Source organism: Terrapene carolina, unplaced genomic scaffold (genome assembly GCF_002925995.2).
Source record: "Terrapene carolina triunguis isolate 2854851 unplaced genomic scaffold, T_m_triunguis-2.0 Scaffold233, whole genome shotgun sequence".
NCBI lineage: Eukaryota > Metazoa > Chordata > Testudines > Emydidae > Terrapene > Terrapene triunguis.
Window position 1 is genome coordinate 11,726,962 of NW_020664584.1, and position 20,746 is coordinate 11,747,707.

Consider the following 20,746-nt stretch of genomic DNA (forward strand, 5'->3'; position numbering starts at 1 on the left):
TCCCCCCTACGGTTCCTCACACCTTCTTGTCAACTGCTGGAAATGGGCCATTTTGATTACCACTACAAAAAGTTGTTTTTTTTTTCTCTCCTGCTGGTAATAGCTCACCTTAAGTGATCACTCTCGTTATAGTGTGTATGGTAACACCCATTTTTTCATGTTCTCTGTGTATATATTATCTTCCTACTGTATTTTTCACTGCATGCATCCGATGAAGTGGGTTTTAGCCCACGAAAGCTTATGCTCAAATAAATTTGTTAGTGTTTAAGGTGCCACAAGTACTCCTGTTCTTTTTGCGGATACAGACTAACATGGCTGCTACTCTGAAGCTCTGAAACAAGGGGCTCTGGAAGTGTAGCTATTTCTCAGGACAGAGGGAAGGCAGGGAGTAAATAGTGAAAGCAACTTCACAACCCCTTCTAATGGCACCAATCTCTGGCTGTGTTTGTGTTGCTGCTAACTATAGTCTGCTGCTCTTAGTGTTTACTTTTACCTTTGTGTGCAAAGGCAAATTAACCTGAGATTTGGGCTTATGACCTCTTTGTTCTGGTAAATATCTGGAAGCTGTAAATTGCCAGGCTGCAATGAAACAAAGGGACATTCAGATCACTCTGTACCACACTCCACTTCAATTACTCTTATGTGTAAAGAAAGAGTCAAAACAACAAAAGGAAAAAGAGAGAGAGGGAGGCAGCACATTCCTAGAGAGAAGCCAGCACTGGGCTGACACAATCCAAGTTTGAACATCAGATCAGGAACTCTGCAAAGCTGTGCTAAACCCAGGATCTTACACAGATAACATCCCAGCTTGGAGTGCCCCGCTGAACATAAAATAATCACAAACCAGCCTTATCAGGTCAAAGCAAAGTGCCCCTGGCAGTAATGTGAATGTGAGGGGACAAGAAGGAATCAGCATGAAGGTTAGAGAACAGCCTGCATCATAAAGTTCAGATCCAGATCCCAACTCAGACAAAGTTCTGTTCCAGGGTTTTACTTCTGCCTATTGTAGGGTACAGGGTCTAGTCACAAAGTCTGGATTTACTTCTGCATTTCCCCAAGAGTGAAAAAGTATGGCTCCATGGTTTTAGTTCAGGCTAGGGTGACCAGACAGCAACTGAAAAATAGGAACAGGGGTGGGGGGCAATAGGCACCCATATAAGACAAAGCCCAAATATTGGGACTGTCCCTATAAAATCGGCCCTAGGTCAGGGCCATCTCAAGTAAAACCCAGAGCAAACCTTTCCCAGGGCTTTTTGCCTGGCCTTCTCAGGAGCAAACTCTACAGGGTGTATGTGCATCTTCAGTCATCTTGGCTGAAATACAGTAACACTCCAGAAGCCCTACCTGACCAGGTCTCTAGACTCGGTAACAGGTTTGTCATGTAGTCAGTAACCAAAGCTTGAAATGATTCATTTGGCTGGCAAATAAAGCCACCCTTTGAACCACAGAAATACAGCCCCAGCATGTAGCCTCTATTATTTCATAGATTTCAGATGTTTCCTTTGCATTCTGTAAATACACAATTACATTGCAAGGGTTGTACCGCTTTGAAAATCAAGCGCAGCTCTGGGCTGCTTGCTATGGAACTTCCCGAAAAGACCAACAGCAAAGGCATTTACGCTTGTCCCCGAAATGTTCCTCCATTGCACTGGTGGCAGCGCTGCGGGGAGCACTAGCATAGATAAAGCACTGTGGCTACCAGCATTTTAAGCACCGTGCCCACTAGACATGCTCTGAGATGGTACCTAAAATGCCAGTGGGCACACAGTGGGGGCCTTATCTGTTGTACAATTAGGAGCTACACAGAAGCTAGTGCAACGGTGAGAAGTTTTAGGGGAAAAGGCCAGTGTCAACACTTCCTCAGGAAGGAGCGAAACACAGGCTTCTGCGCCATCCTGCTGTCTGTGGCAGGTGCACTGAGCTGGGCAGACATTTTACCCATTGATCTGCTCCATGGGAACCCACACAGCAGAGCTACAGTGCTCTGATGGCAACAGCTTTCACCATTTACTATAAGGAGGCTTGCTGCAAACTGACTTGCCAGCCTCCTCCATGCCCAGGTCAGCCAGCTAGCTCAGCTCCAGAGCTCCCCCAACCCTTTCCCAGCACAGAGAATGCAGGAGATGGGAGCGGGAATACTTCACACAGGCAGAGGAGCTGTCCTCACAGGCTGGCTCCATCCCTCTCTCCCTCTTTAACAGCCCTTCAAGGCTGACATTTTATTTACTTTAAACGCTATTTTATAAACTGGGCAGAGAAAAGGGGAGGCTGCAGGTCGCTGTCCTCCTGCCAAGCTCCATGCCAGATTTAACTTGCATCTGCAAACTCTTCTCCTTCAAAGACAATCCGACTAAGTTTGACTCTCCCCCAGACTTCAGCTCCCGGGGACCCCGCTTGGCTAAGGCCAGGAACTGCAGAGCCCACCTCTAGCTTTCATAACCTTCCACTGGCCCAATCAATATTTCAGAGTGAAAGTCTCCAGCACACCTGTTATTCTGCAGCCCTTCGGACCAGCTCCCGATGACAAGTCCTGCACAATGACAAGCCTTGCACAAGTTCTGCACAGTCACTGCGAGGGAAAGAGAAAACACCAGCCTGCTAAGCCCTGTCACTTTCAAACCCCCAGGGCACTGCATATTATCCATTTGTCTCATGGGAAAGCGGAGGTGGGAGAGTGGAGCATTTACCTACCCTTGAAACAGGAGAGTCCACTGCACACCTCATTTGGCCCAGGAAGCAGTGTTCTATGGTAGGAGGAAAACCCAGACTTTGCCCACCTACAGGCCCCATGGGCAGTGTACCATTAGCCTGAGGTCATCACATTTTTATTAAATGGAACCAATTGCAGCAATGCTCGACTTTACTATAGAAACACAAGCCATGGAGATTACAAATGCCAGCATGCAATGCTTCATCTAGAACCCTAGCACGGGCCAGGCATGGGACTGGAAACCTGGCACTCCCACATCTTCATCCCAGCTCTGTTGCTGCTGATTTCTGACACAGCCTTGGGCTTAGCTTCTCAGTGCCTAAGCAACAGAGTGTGGCTACACAGAAGTACCTCTCCGAGCCACTGTGAGAATTCCTATTTGCTGGGTCGGTGCTAAGTACTAGCATTGCCCTAACAGACTGAGTCACATATGCTGCACACAGGAAACAAGATAGTGCACAGACAGCTGCTAAGCCCTTATGGGCAAACAGAACCACAGCCCTTCTAAACAATAAAAAGTTACGTGGGCCCCTTAGTTAGGCCTTTATCCCTCTTCCTCTCCCTCCCTCCCCCAAGATGAACAGCTCAGTACAAGGCCAGCAGAGATGCAGCGAAAACAGGAGTTATAACTAAATGGAGGGGGGAAGACGCAGAACTGAGAGAAAGGAACATGCGGAAGACAATCAAATTTAAAACAACAAATGAGAGAAATCCAAGCACTGCTATTAGGGACACAACTGTTTTTCTTGTAAATGTTACATACGCTACACAAAACTTTGGACAACCGAAGATTTTTACTGGGCAACATGAATTTTGGGCAGGACAAGCATGGTGGAAAAATACTTTCCCAGCCCAGGTCACATGGTCTTTAAACCAGTGCATAGATACCATGAAGCTTCGTGCGTAAAGATTTCCCTGACTAAGTAATGCTTATTAGTAGAGCTGTCGATTAATTGCAGTTAACTCACGCGATTAACTCAAAAAAATTAATCACAGTTTTAATCGCACTGTTAAACAAAAGAATACCAATTGAAATGTATTAAACGTTTTGGATTTTTTCTACATTTTCATATGTATTGTATTCTGTGTTGTAACTGAAATCAAAGTGTATATTATTTTTGATTATAAACATTTGCACTGTAAAAATGATTAAAAATATTTTTCAATTCACCTCGTACAAGTATTGTAGTGCAATCTTTGTCCTGAAAGTGCAACTTACAAATGTAGATTTTTTTTGTTACATAACTGCACTCAAAAACAAAACAATGTAAAACTTTAGAGCCTACAAGTCTACTCAGTCCTATTTCTTATTCAGCCAATCACTAAGCCAAACAAGTTTGTTTACATTTACAGGAGATAATGCTGCCCTCTTCTTATTTACAATGTCACCAGAAAGTGAGAACAGGTATTTGCATGGCACTTTTGTAGTCAGCATTGCAAAGTATTTATGTGCCAGATATGCTAAACATTCGTATGCCCCTTCATGCTTCGGCCACCATTCCAGAAGACATGCTCCCATGCCGATGACGCTCGTTAAAAAAAAAATGTGTTAATTAAATTTGTGACTGAACTCCTTGGGGGAGAATTTTATGTCCCCTGCTCTGTTTTACTTGCGTTCTGCCACATATTTCATGTTATAGCAGTCTTGGATGATGACCCAGCACATGTTGTTCGTTTTAAGAATACTTTCACTGCAGATTTGACAAAACGCAAAGAAGGTACCAATGTGAGATTTCTAAAGATAGCTACAGCATTCGACCCAAGGTTTAAGAATCTGAAGTGCCTTCCAAAATCTGAGAAGGACGAGGTGTGGAGCATGCTTTCAGAAGTCTTAAAAAGAGCAATACTCCAATGCGGAAACTACAGAACCCGAACCACCAAAAAAGAAAATCAACCTTCTGCTGGTGGCATCTGACTCAGATCATGAAAATGAACATGCGTTGGTCCGCACTGCTTTGTACTGTTATTAAGCAGAATCTGTCATCAGCATGGACGCACGTCCTCTGGAATGGTGGTTGAAGCATGAAGGGACATACAAATGTTTAGCATATCTGGCACATGAATACCTTGCAATGCCGACTACAAAAGTGCCATGAGAACGCCTGTTCTCACTTTCAGGTGACATTGTAAACAAGAAGCAGGCAGCATTATCTCCTGCAAATGTAAACAAACTTGTTTTTCTGGGCGATTGGCTGAACATGAAGTAGGACCGAGTGGACTTGCAGGCTCTAAAATTTTACATTGTTTTATTTTTGAATGCAGTTATTTTTTGTACATAATTCTACATTTGTAGGTTCAACTTTCATGATAAAGAGATTGCACTACAGTACTTGTATTAGGTGAATTGAAAAATACTATTTCTTTTGTTTTTTTACAGTGCAAATACTTGTAATCAAAAATAAATACAAAGTGAGCACTGTACACTTTGTATTCTGTGTTGTAATTGAAATCAATATATTTGAAAATGTAGAAAACATCTAAAAATATTTAAATAAATGGTATTCTATTATTGTTTAACAGTGTGATTAATCGTGTGATTAATCATGATTAATTTTTTTGATCGAGCGATTAATTGCCATTCATTTTTTTTATTGTTTGACAGCCCTACTTATTAGCGAGACAAAGTGGGGGAGGCAATATTCTTTATTGAACCAGCTTCTGGTGGTGAGAGAGCCGAGCTTTCAAGCTTATACAGAGCTCTTTCTCAGCTCAGGTAATATTGCGTCTGCCTCACACGGCAGCTTGGTTTGGAGAGGAGCACAAACACCAGGAAACATTTCCCAACACAGCAAAATCCACTGCACTGGGCAACAGCCCTCCAGGTCAGTAGCAGGAGCTCCACCTCCAGGGACATTTCAAACTAGAGGGGGTAGCACACTAGCAGGAAGCTCCTAGCAGAGGGACTGTGGGTGTAAAACAGGGGTTCTCAAACTGGGGATCAGGACCCCTCACAGGGTCGTGATGTTATTACATGGGGGGGTCGCGAGCTGTCAGCCTCCCTCCCAAACCCCGCTTTGCATCCAACATTTATAATGGTGTTAAATATATAAAAACATTTTTTTTTATTTATAAGGGGGGGGGTCGCACTCAGAGGCTTGCTGTGTGAAAGGTGTCACCAGTACAAAGTTTGAGAACCACTGGTCTAAAACATCTTTCTTGCTCTAATGTGCAGAGCTCTCAGTTCCCCACTGCTGTACACAGGCTCCCCAGAGCGCTGCTCAGCCGTGCGTCAATAAATAGCAATCAACATTATCTTACCCATTTCAGCTCTACCCAAGGGCTTTCATTTCATTATTCTGAAGGCAGTTCCTCCCCACCAGACTCTTACAGACTGGAGGAAATTCAGATATTCCTCATTTCCACTCTTCTTCTCCCCCCCACCCCATTTATTTGGGGAGGGAGTGGGATGGGGGGATACCTGTCAACTACTGGGGTCCCACAGGGATCATTCACAGCCAAACACTATTCCATAGCGATCAATGATCTGAAAGAAACCAAAAATCATTGCTGAGCAGCTGATGGGCTGATAAACCGTGACAAGGACAGTGCAAAGTGGATCAGCTGGGGAACTGGGCTCATGCAGACGTGTTTTAGTGCAGCCAAATGCAAGCTCACACATCCCGGCAGGAGGAATGCAGGCCATGCTCGCAGGCGGGGTGTGGGGGGGGGGGCTGTATCCTGGAAAACAGTGACTCTGAAAGGGGCTTAGCAGTCTTGGTGGAAACCAACTGAACAAAAGCTCCCAGCGTAGACTGGGGCTGAGAGTAACATGAGCCCTGGCTCTCTAACCAGGGGAGGGCAGAACAGGAGGAGTAGAGAGGTGCACTGATTCTCTGCATAGTGCTGGTGAAGCCATTGTTGCTCCAGCATCTCCAGTTCTAGCACGCACACTACAATACTGAAAAGTGGAGGATGAGTCAGAGGAGCTGGGCTGAACTGGGGAGAGTCCAGGGCTCTGGATCCCCTGAGGATGGACTTTGCTGAATGTTCCTGCTTTCTGTGCTAACAAGCTCCGTTCTAAGTTGTCTTCCCGATAACTAATGAACTTTCTGTGTTACACGCTGGCTGAGAGTCATTGCTGATTGCGGAGTTAGAGGCAGGACCCTTTGGGGCGTGTGAGGCTTCCCCAGGTGTCCCATCCAGCAGGACTGGCTGCGGGGAGCCCATGGATGGACAGGGGGCTGAAGGCTCCGAGGTCAGACCCAGGAGGCGCTAAAGCCAAGGAGGTTTCTTGACCAGGTGAGTGCGCACCCCGAGTGGAGAGACACTGCACTAGAGTCCTGCCTGACTTCATTCAGAGCCGTGCCAGAGTGCCAAGCCTGTGACTCCGTGACAACACCCTGTGGGGCTCAAGGAAACCCCCTGACCTCAGCCAGAGAAGGCAAACTATAATTATATAATTGGAGATATCCCATCTCCTAGAACTGGAAGGGACCTTGAAAGGTCATCGAGTCCAGCCCCCTGCCTTCACTAGCAGGACCAAGTACTGATTTTGCCCCAGATCCCCAAGTGGCCCCCTCAAGGATTGAACTCACAACCCTGGGTTTAGCAGGCCAATGCTCAAACCACTGAGCTATCCCTCCCCCCTTAGCATGAAGCAGGTGTCTTCCCACAGGTGATGGGCGGGGCACTCAGCAGGCTGGACTCCATCCTTCGCCCCCGCCCTACAGGAACTGGAGAGGAAGGAGAAGTCTCCCTTCCCCTCCCCAGAGCTCCAGGCTGCCAACTGGCAGAAGAGCTGAGGCAGTCTCCACCTGGAGGTTTAACAGTGTCATCCCTACAGCCCCACCCTGTCTCTCCTTTCAAGCGTGTTGTGCCCTTCCCCCAACCTACATACATAGCACAGCATCTGCTTCCAGCAGGCCAACCTGCCGTCAGGCCAGAACAGCCACCCACTCCTGAGAGAGCGACCTGTGCAAACTGCACAGGACTCCAGCTAGTAACAGAAATCCTGCTGGAGAGACCTCCACATGCCTGCTGAGCAACAAAGCCCAGACTCCTGGACTTCTCTAGGCTGCACAAACCCACTAGCCCAACCCTTTCACGGCATCAGGGCTCATCCCTATAGGAGTGCTCACCTGCCTCCTGGAGCTGACATGTGGGGCTGGAAAGCTCTGTCTAAGCTCTCCCCTAGTGACCGCACAGCCCTGCCAGCTGGCTTGGCTCACTTCTGAAGTGAGGACAGCGAAAGTCAACTCCTCCTGTGGCAAGACTTTCACTGTCTGGCTCCTCTCCGCCAAGCCCAGGAAAGCTGTCATTTAAATCTAAAAATAAAAGCATGGGTGTATATCTCCACAGCTAATACACACACAGGCATCCCAGCAGCAAAAATGACAGAGGAACCAAGGTAAATATAACTCCAGCCGACACTCAAAAGGTTCTACTGCCTCTGAAAATAGGCACTGTGCAAACAAAGCAGCATCTGTTCAGCATGAGACGTGGATTGGTCTGTGAAAATACAGAACAAATGGCTCACTGCCACCATCCAGGTCTGACCCTTTCACATCAACACACAGCTCCGCTGGAAGCCTGCAAACAGCCAGCCATGAGTAGGGCAGGGAAGCCTCCCTCCAAAAGCCAGCTCCCGGGGCAATGGAGCATGCCCTGCGGCTGGGTAACTGTTACACAGGAGGCATGGAACAGAAGACTCCAGTGGGTCTGGGACAGGAGGAAGAAAGCTCTGCCCACTCGCGGAAGTAGGCAGCGCCCACAGCACTCACTGAAGTCAATATGAACTGTGGGTTCCGAACCCCAGCCACTCACCTTTGGAACAGTTGCCTGTGACATTTTAGAAGAAGCAATGTTGTAAAGAACCCACTGGCCTCAACTCATGCCAGCGCTAACCCTCCGTCCCCGCTGGGAAGAGCACAGGCTCCCAAGGCTCCATTCTGAAAAGGCAGGGCTCCAGAGAAGATAATTTGGCTGTTTCCCTCATAGGTGCAGAGATAATTCTCACTCCCAGTCTCCCTGACATCACGGATTTTACATCTGGCCCCCATATCAATTAGGGAGCTTTCCACCTACTGCAGATCTTGCCAGCATGCTTCCAACTACCCAACTAGAGCCTGATTTTACACTGGGTCTCACGGCTGCAGCAGCAGCTGCTGGAAGCAGAGCTTTGGCCCCTTTGCAGAGAGGACAGCCAACCCCCTGCGGAAGGCTGCCCAGAACGGAGGGTGCATTGCAGGGGCTCACTATGGCTAGACGCCAAAACTAACAACAGCTTCCTGTGAAACACAGGCTGCATCTCTGCTGCAGAGGCCTCACAGGGAAAGGAAACAGGAACCTCAAAACAGCCATGACTTCTTGGGAGAAACTCAGCGAGGGGGCTGAGGGAAATCCCCTCAAATGCAGTGCTAGCTCCAGGCCATGAGTGCACCACAAGAGTGAAAGATGAGTGGATAGCATAACCAAAGCAGCCCAGCCAGAGCTAGAGGTATAGCACTACAGACCTGTGCCCCAGCTCCTGGAGTCACGTGATTACAGCTGAAGCTGAGCTTTCAGTTAAAAGAAAAAGTAATTTTCTAGCCCTCATGATTGTAAAAAGAAACTTGAAAATGTGACCCGAGCATGACTACCATCCCTATGACATCTGCCTGAGTGTGCCAAGAGCCTGAGACAACAACTCCAAGAGAGAGGAACAGTCCCATGCTTCTTGATAGAGTGTTAATGTCAAGCCCCTGTGCCACCACCACCCCAGTATGTGCAGAAAGAGAACAGTGCAGGAGACCTGGCCCACTCACCCAAGCAGATAAAGCCTGGCTGTTGAGGTAAGTAGTGAAACACCCCCTGCCTCTGTGGGGTGGGGAAAGGGTTCCCTGCTGCCACCCTTGTAGTTGCTCTAGAGGGATAGGGAGCCCCTGCAGCTGACTCCAAGGGAAAGGGGGGCCCTGCTGTTCTGAGGAGGGGGGCTGCTGCTGCTCCTCCCAAGGAAAGAGAGAGTCTATTGCTACTGAGGAGTCCGGTGGCACCTTAAAGACTAACAGATTTATTTGGGCATAAGCTTTCATGGGTAAAAACCCACTTCTTCAGATGCATGGAGTGAATCTGAAGAAGTGAGGGTTTTTACTCACGAAAGCTTATGCCTAAATAAATCTGTTAGTCTTTAAGATGCCACCGGACTCCTCGTTGTTTTTGTGGATACAGACTAACACGGCTACCCCTCTTACACTTGGTCTATTGCTGCCACCTCTGTGCCCCCAGAGTGGTAACAGGGCTCAGCTGTGGGGCTCCACCCAGATGCCTTAACCCCGCCCTTAGATGCCTGTCCCAGGCCCTTACAACAGGATGGGAACATTCAGACCCTCACACAGGCTGCAGCCACTTGCCTCATGTTTTATTAAGGGCCAAAGGCCACGGACAACAGCCCATCGGGAAAGGCTGTTCTGGATGTGGCCTGGGCAGCCCAAAAGTCTTAGGGGGCAGGACGACCAAGCTTCCCCATTCCTGCTGGGGGACCCACCCCCTGCCCAGGGCCTGGAGCAGCAGGACAGGTTCTCCTGGGGCTGCCCTGAGTGGCAGGGCACAGGGCATTAAGGACAGCTCCCACCTCATGGGACAATGCTTTCTACTACCACGGCCGCTGCTTCCTGGAGCCCACCCTCAAGCAGGCCTAGTGGAGACAAGGCAGCACATGGCCCAAAGGCTTATTCCTCATTGACTTTACAGCAAGATTAAAAGCCCCAATCTCCCATGTGCCTCCACTAGAGCCTCCTCTGCCCCAGGCCACGGCGCCTGCTCAGCTCAGTGAACCTTGAGATGAGCCGTTTGGCCTTTCAGGGCTTGGGCATTTCAGACCGACAGTCAGCAAAGTAGCCTCCCTCCCTCACCTTCCCAGGCGCACTGCCCCAATCTGGGACTGACTGCCAGAGGGGCAGGGAGCGCCAGCAAGCACTCAACCTCAGCCCCTTTGCCACACTGACCAGCTTTCACAGAGGCCGGTTCTTCGGGCTCTGGGACTCTAAATAGTAAGGAAAACAAAGATGAACCCAGCCCAACTCTGCTCCCATCCAGCCTCAGTTTAATTGCATGCTATGCCGTGCAGAGCAACAAGCGCCAGCTGCCCCCAGGGTACGTCTGCAGGTTCACTGCTTTCAAAAGCCTGGGAACCATTCCAAAGCTGGGCTTTTGGAAATACTGTACCTCCATTGAAATGAATCTCCGAAGCCCGCATCCTGGCTCTTTCCTGTCCAGCCAAAAAAAGATCTAGCATAGAAAATATACAGCAAGTTTAACAATACCTCACCGAGAAATTATTAGAAAAAATATTACAGCTTGGATCACAAGCACTGCTGTGCATTCCTGACGAGGAGCTACGCACTCAGCTACAGCAGCAATCTGACCTCGCAAACTAATGATCTTTTGGTAATTACAACTCAGTTCCTCTGCATGCCAAGACATTTCCTGTGCAAATGTGGGAAGATGTACTCAACAACACTCCTGGGCCCCTAGATGGCACCTTTCATCCGAGGATCCCCAAGTGCTTTCCAAGCATTAACGCCACCCCATCTTCCCCAGAGGTAGTTGAGTCAGGAGTAGAATTGAGGAGCTCTGCTTTAACTGCTAGATGCACTCCCTGAATTCCTCTTGGTATTGGGAAGAGGGCACTGTGATCCTGTGACCCGAAACACCGGGAGATGAAAAGGTGCTCAACAGATGCCTCCTCACAGGCAGGGGCAACTGTCTGGAAAGTTTTCCTCTTAAACATTAAAGGAGATTCCCACTGTTCCCTCATTTCCACCAAACAAGGAAAAAACTTCTGGGGAAGGATTCCCATTGGCAGACGCGATGTCAGCACAGATTAGGCAGCGAGGGAAGCATTATCAGCAGACTGACAAAGCGTCTGCTTGCCCTTCACGCACAGCTTCAGAGCAGGAGGCAGCAAATACTCAAGAGAGTCAGCAAGCCCACAAGAACTAGTCTGACAGCAGCATTACTTCCACTGCTCTGCAAGGATCCTACCCACCAGCCAACAGGCAGCCTCCAATCCTCTTAATGCCTTCATGAGACAACAGTAAGCTCCCTAATCTCTGAGGGTCATGGTCAGAGCCACACAGCTGCTCCCCCTCTCTAAAGGGAGCTGACATCTCAGATGCACTTTCCAGGGCACTCCCAAGCTAAGATGGTTGTTTCCAGACCAACGGGCCTCATCTACATTAGGAAATGGTATCTTTAAACACGGCGCTGGCTCTAGCTAGTACCTATCTGGCCCCCAGCACCACAGCATCTGAGCACTTCACAATCTTTAATGGATTTATCCTCCCAACACCGCTGCCGTGCTATCAGCCCCATTGTGCAGAGGGAGAATTGAGGTACAGGGAGACAAAGTGACTGGCCCCAGGTCCCACAGGAAGTGCATAGCAGAGCCGGGAATTGAACAAAGGGCTCCTGAGTCCTGAGCACCCAACCTCTGGTCCCTCTTCCCATAGGGCTTAACCATACCCAGCTAACATCCCGGTGAACACATGTTGTTCTACATGGACCTCAGAAATAGGGTTGCCAACTGTGGTTGGATGTATTCCTGGAGGTTTCATCACATGACACAATCTTTAATTCCTGGAGCCTCTAGGACAATCCTGGAGGATTGGCAACCCTACCTCAAAAGTCCAGATTAGCATTGTGTCAGCACACAGGACTGTAAGCACAGGTAAAATGTGCTGGTGTAGATGGGGCCACAGGCTCTGGGAAGGCTGAATCCCTGGTGTGGATTACAGTGTATGAGGACAAATAAACCCGAGGGCACCACGGGCCTGCTGGCAGCTTTCAGGTCGTGGTAAATCACTGGGGGTGCACCTGGCAAAATCTGAAAGACAACCCCCCTAAATCCCCTGGGGACCGGATCAATGCTAACCAGTCTTTCCCCACTCTCACAAGGAACATCACATCACTAGTATTCTGACTAGCTCAAGGATGCAGCCGAACTCCCCGCACCACCACCACTGTCTTCAGTGCTTCCTCTCAGCATTAGCAAGAAGGCCCTAAAGGAGCGGAATGGGCTGAGAGTTGGCAGCTGCTGCCTGGGCCGTTGGTGCAAAGAGAAGAGCAGCCCAAGAATGAGAGCGTCCTGCAGATTAGAAACGGCTCTGACAAAACATCATACTAGGGCTGTCAAGCGATTAAAAAAATTAATCGCGATTAATCGCGCTGTTAAACAATAGAATACCATTTATTTAAATATTTTGGATGTTTTCTACATTTTCAAATATACTGATTTCAATTACAACACAGAATACAAAATGTACAGAGCTCACTTTATATTATTATTTTTATTTCAAATATTTGCACTGTAAAAAACAAAAGAAATAGTATTTTTCAATTCACCTAATACAAGCACTGTAGTGCAATCACTTTATCATGAAAGCTGAACTTACAAATGTAGAATTATGTATAAAAAATAACTGCATTCAAAAATAAAACAATGTAAAACTTTAGCGCCTACAAGTCCACTCAGTCCTACTTCAGCCAATCGCTCAGACAAACAAATTTGTTTAAATTTGCAGGAGATAATACTGCCCGCTTCTTGTTTACAATGTCACCTGAAAGTGAGAACAGGCGTTCACATGGCACTGTTGTAGCCAGCGTCGCAAGATAGTTAAGTGCCAGATGAGCTAAAGATTCATATGTCCCTTCATACTTCAATCACCATTCCAGAGGACATGCGTCCATGCTGATGATGGGTTCTGTTCAATAATGATCCAAAGCACAGCGGACCGACGCATGTTCTTTTTCATCATCTGAGTCAGATGCCACCAGCAGAAGGCTGACTTTCCTTTTTGGTGGTTCAGGTTCTGTAGTTTTCGCATCGGAGTGTTGCTCTTTTAAAAGTTCTGAAAGCATGCTCCACACCTCATCCCTCTCAGATTTTGGAAGGCACCTCAGATTCTTAAAAGTTGGGTCGAGTGCTGTAGCTATTTTTAGAAATCTCACATTGGTACCTTCTTTGCATTTTGTCAATCTGCTGTGAAAGTGTTCTTAAAATGAACATGTGCTGGATCATTATCTGAGACTGCTATAACATGAAATATATGGCAGAATGCAGGTAAAACAGAACAGGAGACATACAATTCTCCTCCAAGGAGTTCAGTCACAAATTTAATTCATTCATTATTTTTTTAACGAGCATCATCAGCATGGGAGCATGTCCTCTGGAATGGTGGCTGAAGCATGAAGGGGTATATGAATGTTTAGCATATCTAGCACGTAAATACCTTGCAATGCCAGCTACAAAAGTGCCATGCGAATGCCTGTTCTCACTTTCTCACATTATAAATAAGAAGAGGGCAGCAGTATCTCCAGTAAACGTAAACAAACTTGTTTGTCTTAGCGACTGGTTGAACAAGAAGTAGGACCGAGTGGACTTGTAGGCTCTAAAGTTTAACATTGTTCTATTTTTGAGTGTAGTTATGTAACAAACAAAAAAAATCTACATTTGTAAATTACACTTTCACAATAAAGAGATTGCACTACAGTACTCATATGAGGTGAATCGAAAAGTATCTTTTGTTTATCATTTTACAGTGCAAATATTTGTAATAAAAATAATAATATAAAGTGAGCACTATACACTTTGTATTCTGTGCTGTAATAGAAATCAATGTATTTGAAAATGTAGAAAAACATCAAAAATATTTAATAAATTTCAATTGGTACTGTATTGTTTAACAGTGTGATTAATCGTGATTAATTTTTTTAATCGCAATTAATTTTTTTGAGTTAATCGCATGAGTTTGCTATTAATCGGCAGCCCTATATCATACATAATGTATGCAACTGCTCCAGGGACTGGGCATTGGCCCACATCAGTCGAGCTGTGAACTGGGAATAGAACAGGATTCTGCAGCCACAGCTACACAACTGACTGTTATCATTTTTGTTCTGGAACAGGCTGCCTTTGTAACTAGCGAAACCAGCAAGACAGCACAGCTGCAAACTACTTAAAACTTTTACAGCTAACTTTGCAGTGTAGGCTGATCCCCATCCAACAAGGGGAAAAGGGGGAGATCCCCAATGCTATCTCTTTCGGAACGAGAGGATCAGAGCTGGGACTACAGAGGACGATGCGGGCACCACCAGCAGCATCTCTCAAATGAGCAGGCAGCCAGAACCCAGAAGGACATACGTGGGACAGCCAGGAAAGGGAACACTGCAGTCTAGGAGCCTCAGGAATGCTTAGTAAAGAGACCCATTCATGATCACACAAGGAATAATAAACAACTAGATGAAAACATTTGCAGATGACTCAGAGCTATTAACTGTGAGGAATGTCAACCCGACCTAACCAAGGTAGGTGAATGGGCAACCAAAGGGCAGATGCAATTCAGGACTGAAAAACATGCAAAGGGCATGCACACTGAAGGGAATAATACAGAACTATTCACAGCTTACTAGGTTCTAAATTAAAAGGATCAGCTCAGAAAAAAGTCTAGGGCATCAGTGCAGATGGCTCAATGAAGAACTCCGCACAACCTTAATTCAGCCCCCTAGTGCATATGCATTAGGATACAGCCTTTAATTACACACTCATATACTATTTTTTCCAAAGGACTCCTGCCCCAGTGAGTGTACAGGATGGACGGTGCTCACTGCATGAGCCGCTATGTAATATTTTGTTCTATCCTCATTGTTCAATGAGTGGCGCTGGGGCTCATTTTACTGCATATTACTCAAAACGTGCTCTGAGGACAGAGCTATTCATTTCCTTATAAGTTTTTCTATCATGCTCATCGCTATAATATCTGAGTGCATCACAAACATTAAAAAATGTATTTTCATAACTCCCCTGTGAGGTGAGGGAGTATTATCCCCATTTTACAGACAGGGAACTAATGCTCAGAGAGATTAAGGTTAAAAGTGTCCACTAACTTTGGGTGCCCATTTGAGATGACCAAGACCTGTTTTTTCCAGAGCACAGCTCACCAGTGTTCAGGTCACAAAGTTGAACACTCAAAAGTTAGGAAATGCCAGAGGCAACCATATGCGCTGTGGGAAAAACATGATCATACTGCTAAAGGTCAAGATATACTATGACATGGGATCGGATGCATTCCTAGCTATCCACAGCAATCCTAAATAATCGCATGATCAAAATTGCATTAAGTTTACACGTTTTGCTTAATAGATATTGTATTGCTTCTATCTGCTACAGCCTGATGATGGCATTCGTTAGGTTTTCTAAAAATAAACAAATAGATATTTGATATTATTTTATATAAAACATTACAAAAAATCATTTTATATGGTAGCTCTTCTATGGGACACGTTTACCTCTTGTCAAAGTTGTTTATTGTTATTTTTATTTATTTTGCGGACGCCTTTTTCTAAGGAGATTTACAATTTAAGGTTACAATTGTTAAAATATGCATTATATAGAAACAAGGACGATTCAGCTGTAATGTTACAGAACTGCAAGTTACAGTTCAGTAAATACTAATACTAATAGTGCAGTACTAATAGTGGAGTATCTGCAGTAAAATGATAAATGCAATGGAAGTACAATACATGAAGTGCAAAAATAAAATGCAGTCCGATATTTATAATTAAAGTTGTCTTATTTTTATCATTTCTTCATATTATAATTATACCTTAAATATTATAATGTGGCTACATTTTGCATTCTGGTTATTTACATTACAGTTGTGCTCTGTGGGATTTTTAAATAGTATTTTAATTCCCCCGCCACTTTGGCCTTGGCCCCTCCACTTCTACAAAGGTTCTGGCGCCCTTGGCACAGATCCCACTGGCTTCAATTGCAGCTGTGGGTGCTCACCACTTTTGAAAACCAGACCCAGGGTCTCAAATTGGGCACCCAGAAAATGAGGAAAACGCAATCGGTGACCACCAGCTCAGTTTAAGTGACTTGTCCAGCACCACACATGAACTCTGTGATTGAATCAGGACCAGTTCTCCAGGGCACCGTGTAACTGCCTTAGCCTTGAGACTGAACTCACTCTTCGTGTAATCCCTGCCTCATTCACTGCACACCCTGCAAGTTCTGCCAACAGATGAGGTAGAATGACAACAGATAACTGCCTCCTTTACTCTTGAGGGCATTCTGCGCCAAAAAATTAAAAATTCTGTGCACAATATTTTAAAATTCTGCAAATTGTCAAATAAATGTGGAGGCTCCAGCATGGCATTGGGGAGCACAGGCCACTGGTTGCACAGAGGTGGGAGATCATTGTGAACCCCCCCGGGACACAGACTCAGTGGGGAGGCTGCACCCAACCCTGACACAGCGCAAGGACCGGGCCTGCCCCAGAAACACCTCCATGCCAGGTGCATAAGGTGTCGGCCGGCAGGCTCAGCAAGGCAGCTGTGACACTCTGTATCTCGGGGGAACACCCTGCACTCCCGTGTTCATCCTTATAATATGATTGTATGTATGATTGTGGCTCCATAGCTCAGGGGTTAGAGCACTGGCCTTGTAAACCAGGGATCGTGAGTTCAAGTCTCACTGGGGCCTGGTCTGTTAATTTGTATGGTCAGAGTGTGTTGGGGGGAGGGATAGCTCAGTGGTTTGAGCATTGGCCTGCTAAACCCAGGGTTGTGAGTTCAATCCTTGAGGAGGCCATTTGGGGATTTAGTTGGGGATTGGCCCTGCTTTGAGCAGGGGGTTGGATTAGATGACCTCCTGAGGTCCCTTCCAACCCTGATATTCTATGATTGTGTGGTATCCAATGCAAAGTTTGTCATGTCGGGTGCCTTCAGAAGGCAAATGATGCACTGAGCATTGTTGTAATTTCATGTATATAGTTATGAGGCTGAAAGTGTGTCCTCATAGCTTAAAACAAGCCCAGGCAAAACTCTCCAGGAACAGAAGGGCAGTTCACACCTCATCAGTGCATGTATGGGACAAAAAGCCCAGCCTCACAGGAACAAAGGACACTGGCCTAGGTGACAACAAAGGATCTATTGGACTCTCAAGTGAGTCACCCCCCCTTCCCTTGGCCAGTTTGGGACTGCGATGAGGTAATGCTCACCTGACTCTGAAGAGGGGGTGGGGCAAAGCCAAGAAGGAAGAAAGAAAGAAGATGATAAAAGGGAGAGACGATTGCCAAGCTCTTCCTCTCTTTTCCACCTCCATCTACAGACACCACCACCACCAAGCGACTGAAGCGCTGATCAAAGGGGAGAGTCTGGCTGTAGGGCAACCAGCCAGACTGTGGTGAGAAGCATCTAAATTTGTAAGGGCACTGAAAGTGTTAAGATCAGCTTAGAAAGCGTTTTGCTTTTATTTCATTTGACCAAATCCGACTTGTTGTGCTTTGACTTAGAATCACTTAAATTCTAGCTTTTGTACTAAATAATTGTGTTTGTTTATTCTACCTGAAGCAGTGCGTTTGGTTTGAAGTGTGTCAGAGACTCCCCTTGGGATAACAAGCCTGGTACATATCAATTTCTTTGTTAAATTGACAAACTCATATAAGCTTGCAGCGTCCAGCAGGCATAACTGGACAATGCAAGATGGAGGTTCCTAGGGTTGTGTCTGGGACCAGAGATATTGGCTAGTGTCATTCGGTTGCACAATCCAAGCAGCTTACATGCCAGAGGCTGTGCGTGAACAGCCCAGGAGTGGGGGTTCTCACAGCAGAGCAGGGTAAGGCTGGCTCCCAGAGTCAAGGATTGGAGTGACTTAGCAGATCACCAGTCTAGATAACACCAGTGGAACGTCACAGCAGGATCCAAGTGTGGAGGGGCTTAGTGTGGGGGGACCCAGGTGTGGGTTGAGAGGGTTCTATGAGGGGCAATCTGGGTGCAGGTGGCTCAGTGGAGGGGATCTGGATGGACAGAGGTTTGTTGGGAGGTTGTGGGTGCAACGGTAATGGGACTCTGCAAGGGGGTCCAGGTGAAGGTGGTTGGGGCTCAGTGTGGGGGGGTCTGGGCATGGGGGGCTCAATAGGGGGGTCCAGATGCTGGGGGAGTGGGGCTCTGTGGGGTGGGGCTCCAGGTGCAGCTGGTTGGGGCTTGGTAGGGTGGGGATGCATTTGGCTCGTCCCTCAGGTGCAGGGGGAGTGGGGCACATCGGGGGGGGGTGACGCTCAGTGGGAGGGTCTGGGTATGAGGGGGTCTGGATGCACCAGTGCTGGGCAGACTCGGGAGCAGCTCCCTGTACAGTGACCCCTCTCGCTGCAGTTGAGGAGTGATGGATGCAGGAAGCACGGGGGGGAGGGAGAGTTTGCAGAGCTTCCTACAGCTGGGGGAGAAATCTGGGGGTGGGTTTGACACGGCCCCGGATGCCATGAAGGGGAAGAGGAAGTCCCGTCCTCTCCAGTCCATCTGGGACCAGCAGCTGAGCCTGACGCAGGGTAGGGGCCACCATCAGGGTCTTCCCCAGTCTCACCCCCTACCCCACAGTGATTTACCTCTCTGCCGGCTGCTCTGGGCACCCGAAACATACTGCTGGGGAGGGTCTCATGATTGTTATTGTGCCTTCTCTTTGCTTCCCCATCAGAAAGTCATTTTTCTGCAGGGAAGCAAAGAAATCTGTGGGGGACATAAATTATGCATGTGCACAGTGGCGCAGAATTCCCCCAGGAGTACTCCTTCACTGCACAACCCTGATACATTCCCAGAGCAGGTCCATCCTGTGCACTGAATGAGAGGGGGGAAAATAGTATAGTAGAACCTCAGAGTTATGAACTGGCCAGTCAACCACACAGCTCATTTGGAACCAGAAGTACACAACCAGGCATCAGCAGAGACGGGGGGAGGGGGGGGAAGCAACTACAGTACAGAACTGTGTTAAACGTAAATTACTAAAAAATAAAGGGAAAGTTTGAAAAAAAGATTTGACAATAAGGAAATTATTTCTGTTCTTGTTTCATTTAAATTAAGATGGTTAAAAGCCAAATTTTTCGTCTTCATAGTAAAGTTTCAAAGCTGTCAATGTAAGTCAATGTTCAGTTGTAAACTTTTGAAAGAACAACCATAATGTATTATTCAGCGTTACGAACATTCTCCATTCCCGAGGGGTTCATAACTCTGAGGTTCTACTGTATGTGATCATGTAACTAAAGCAGGGGTCGGCAACCTTTCAGAAGTGGCGTGCCGAGTCTTCATTTATTCACTCTAATTTAAGGTTTCGCGTGCCAGTAATACATTTTAACATTTTAGAAGGACTGTTTCTATAAGTCTATAATATATAACTAAACTATTGTTGTATGTAAAGTAAATAAGGTTTTTAAAATGTTTAAGAAGCTTCATTTAAAATTAAATTAAAATGCAGAGCCCCCCGGACCGGTGGCCAGGATCCAGGCAGCATGTGTGCCACTGAAAATCAGCTTGCGTGCCACCTTTGGCACGCGTGCCATAGGTTGCCTACCCCTGAACTAAAGACTGTATCATAATGCTTATGCACAGGGGGGCCAAATTAAGGTTGCCTCTGGCATTTCCTAACTTTTGAGTGTTCAACTTTGCGACCTGAACACTTAACATCTTTTTGTTAATGTAGTTTCTGACATTTCTTGAAAACTTAAAAATTGTAAGGTTTGTTTTTTCATCACATAGAAGCACAGTGACCTCTGAGCAACGGTCATCTTTAGATCCACAGCACAGTCCTCTACCAGTAGCGCTAATGGAGTAACTGGTAGCAGTAGTAGCTTGTCATCCTCTTTGTGGACCAGCCACTAACGGGGGAGGAGGTACCCAATGATATGTGCTGATAGCAAAGGAACGTGGAGACTCAGGAATAGCGAATTCAGTCCCAGGTTCTGTAAGCAGTCATGGATTCTTCTGCCCCAATCTCCCAACCTCTCCCTGTCCTCTTCTGCTCCTAATTCACTCTCCCCAGACCCTGCCCCCTCTTCTACTGTCCAACTCCTCTGGCTCCTCCTGTCCATGGTTCCTCCCCCCAGCTTCTATCCTCCCCACTCCATGGCTCCTGCTCATCCTCCCCTGCTTTGTTCCTATCCCCCATCCCAGTTGTCTAGGGTTACCATACGTCCGGATTTTCCTGGACATGTCCGGCTTTTGGGGATTCAAATCCCCGTCCGGGGGGAAATCCCCAAAAGCCGGACATGTCCGGGAAAATCCTGGGGG

The 20,746-nt window shown here is 46.9% G+C and overlaps 1 protein-coding gene and 1 non-coding gene across 3 annotated transcripts in view; one reads left to right on the forward strand and one right to left on the reverse strand.

Moving 5' to 3' along the window:
- Positions 1–20,746, reverse strand: part of LOC112113603 (rho GTPase-activating protein 39-like) — a 129,562-nt gene that overhangs the window by 67,787 nt on the left and 41,029 nt on the right. The window contains exon 1 of one of the 2 annotated variants that reach the window (XM_026656750.2): positions 8,474–8,703. The exons of the other annotated variant lie outside the window; for it this stretch is intronic. The gene's annotated coding sequence lies outside the window, so the exon portion shown is untranslated. Of the gene's footprint in view, positions 1–8,473; positions 8,704–20,746 lie in introns of those variants that run through there. 2 annotated transcript variants of the gene reach the window in all.
- On the forward strand, positions 17,099–17,171 carry TRNAT-UGU. Its single transcript has one exon. It is a non-coding gene; the product is annotated as a tRNA-Thr (tRNA).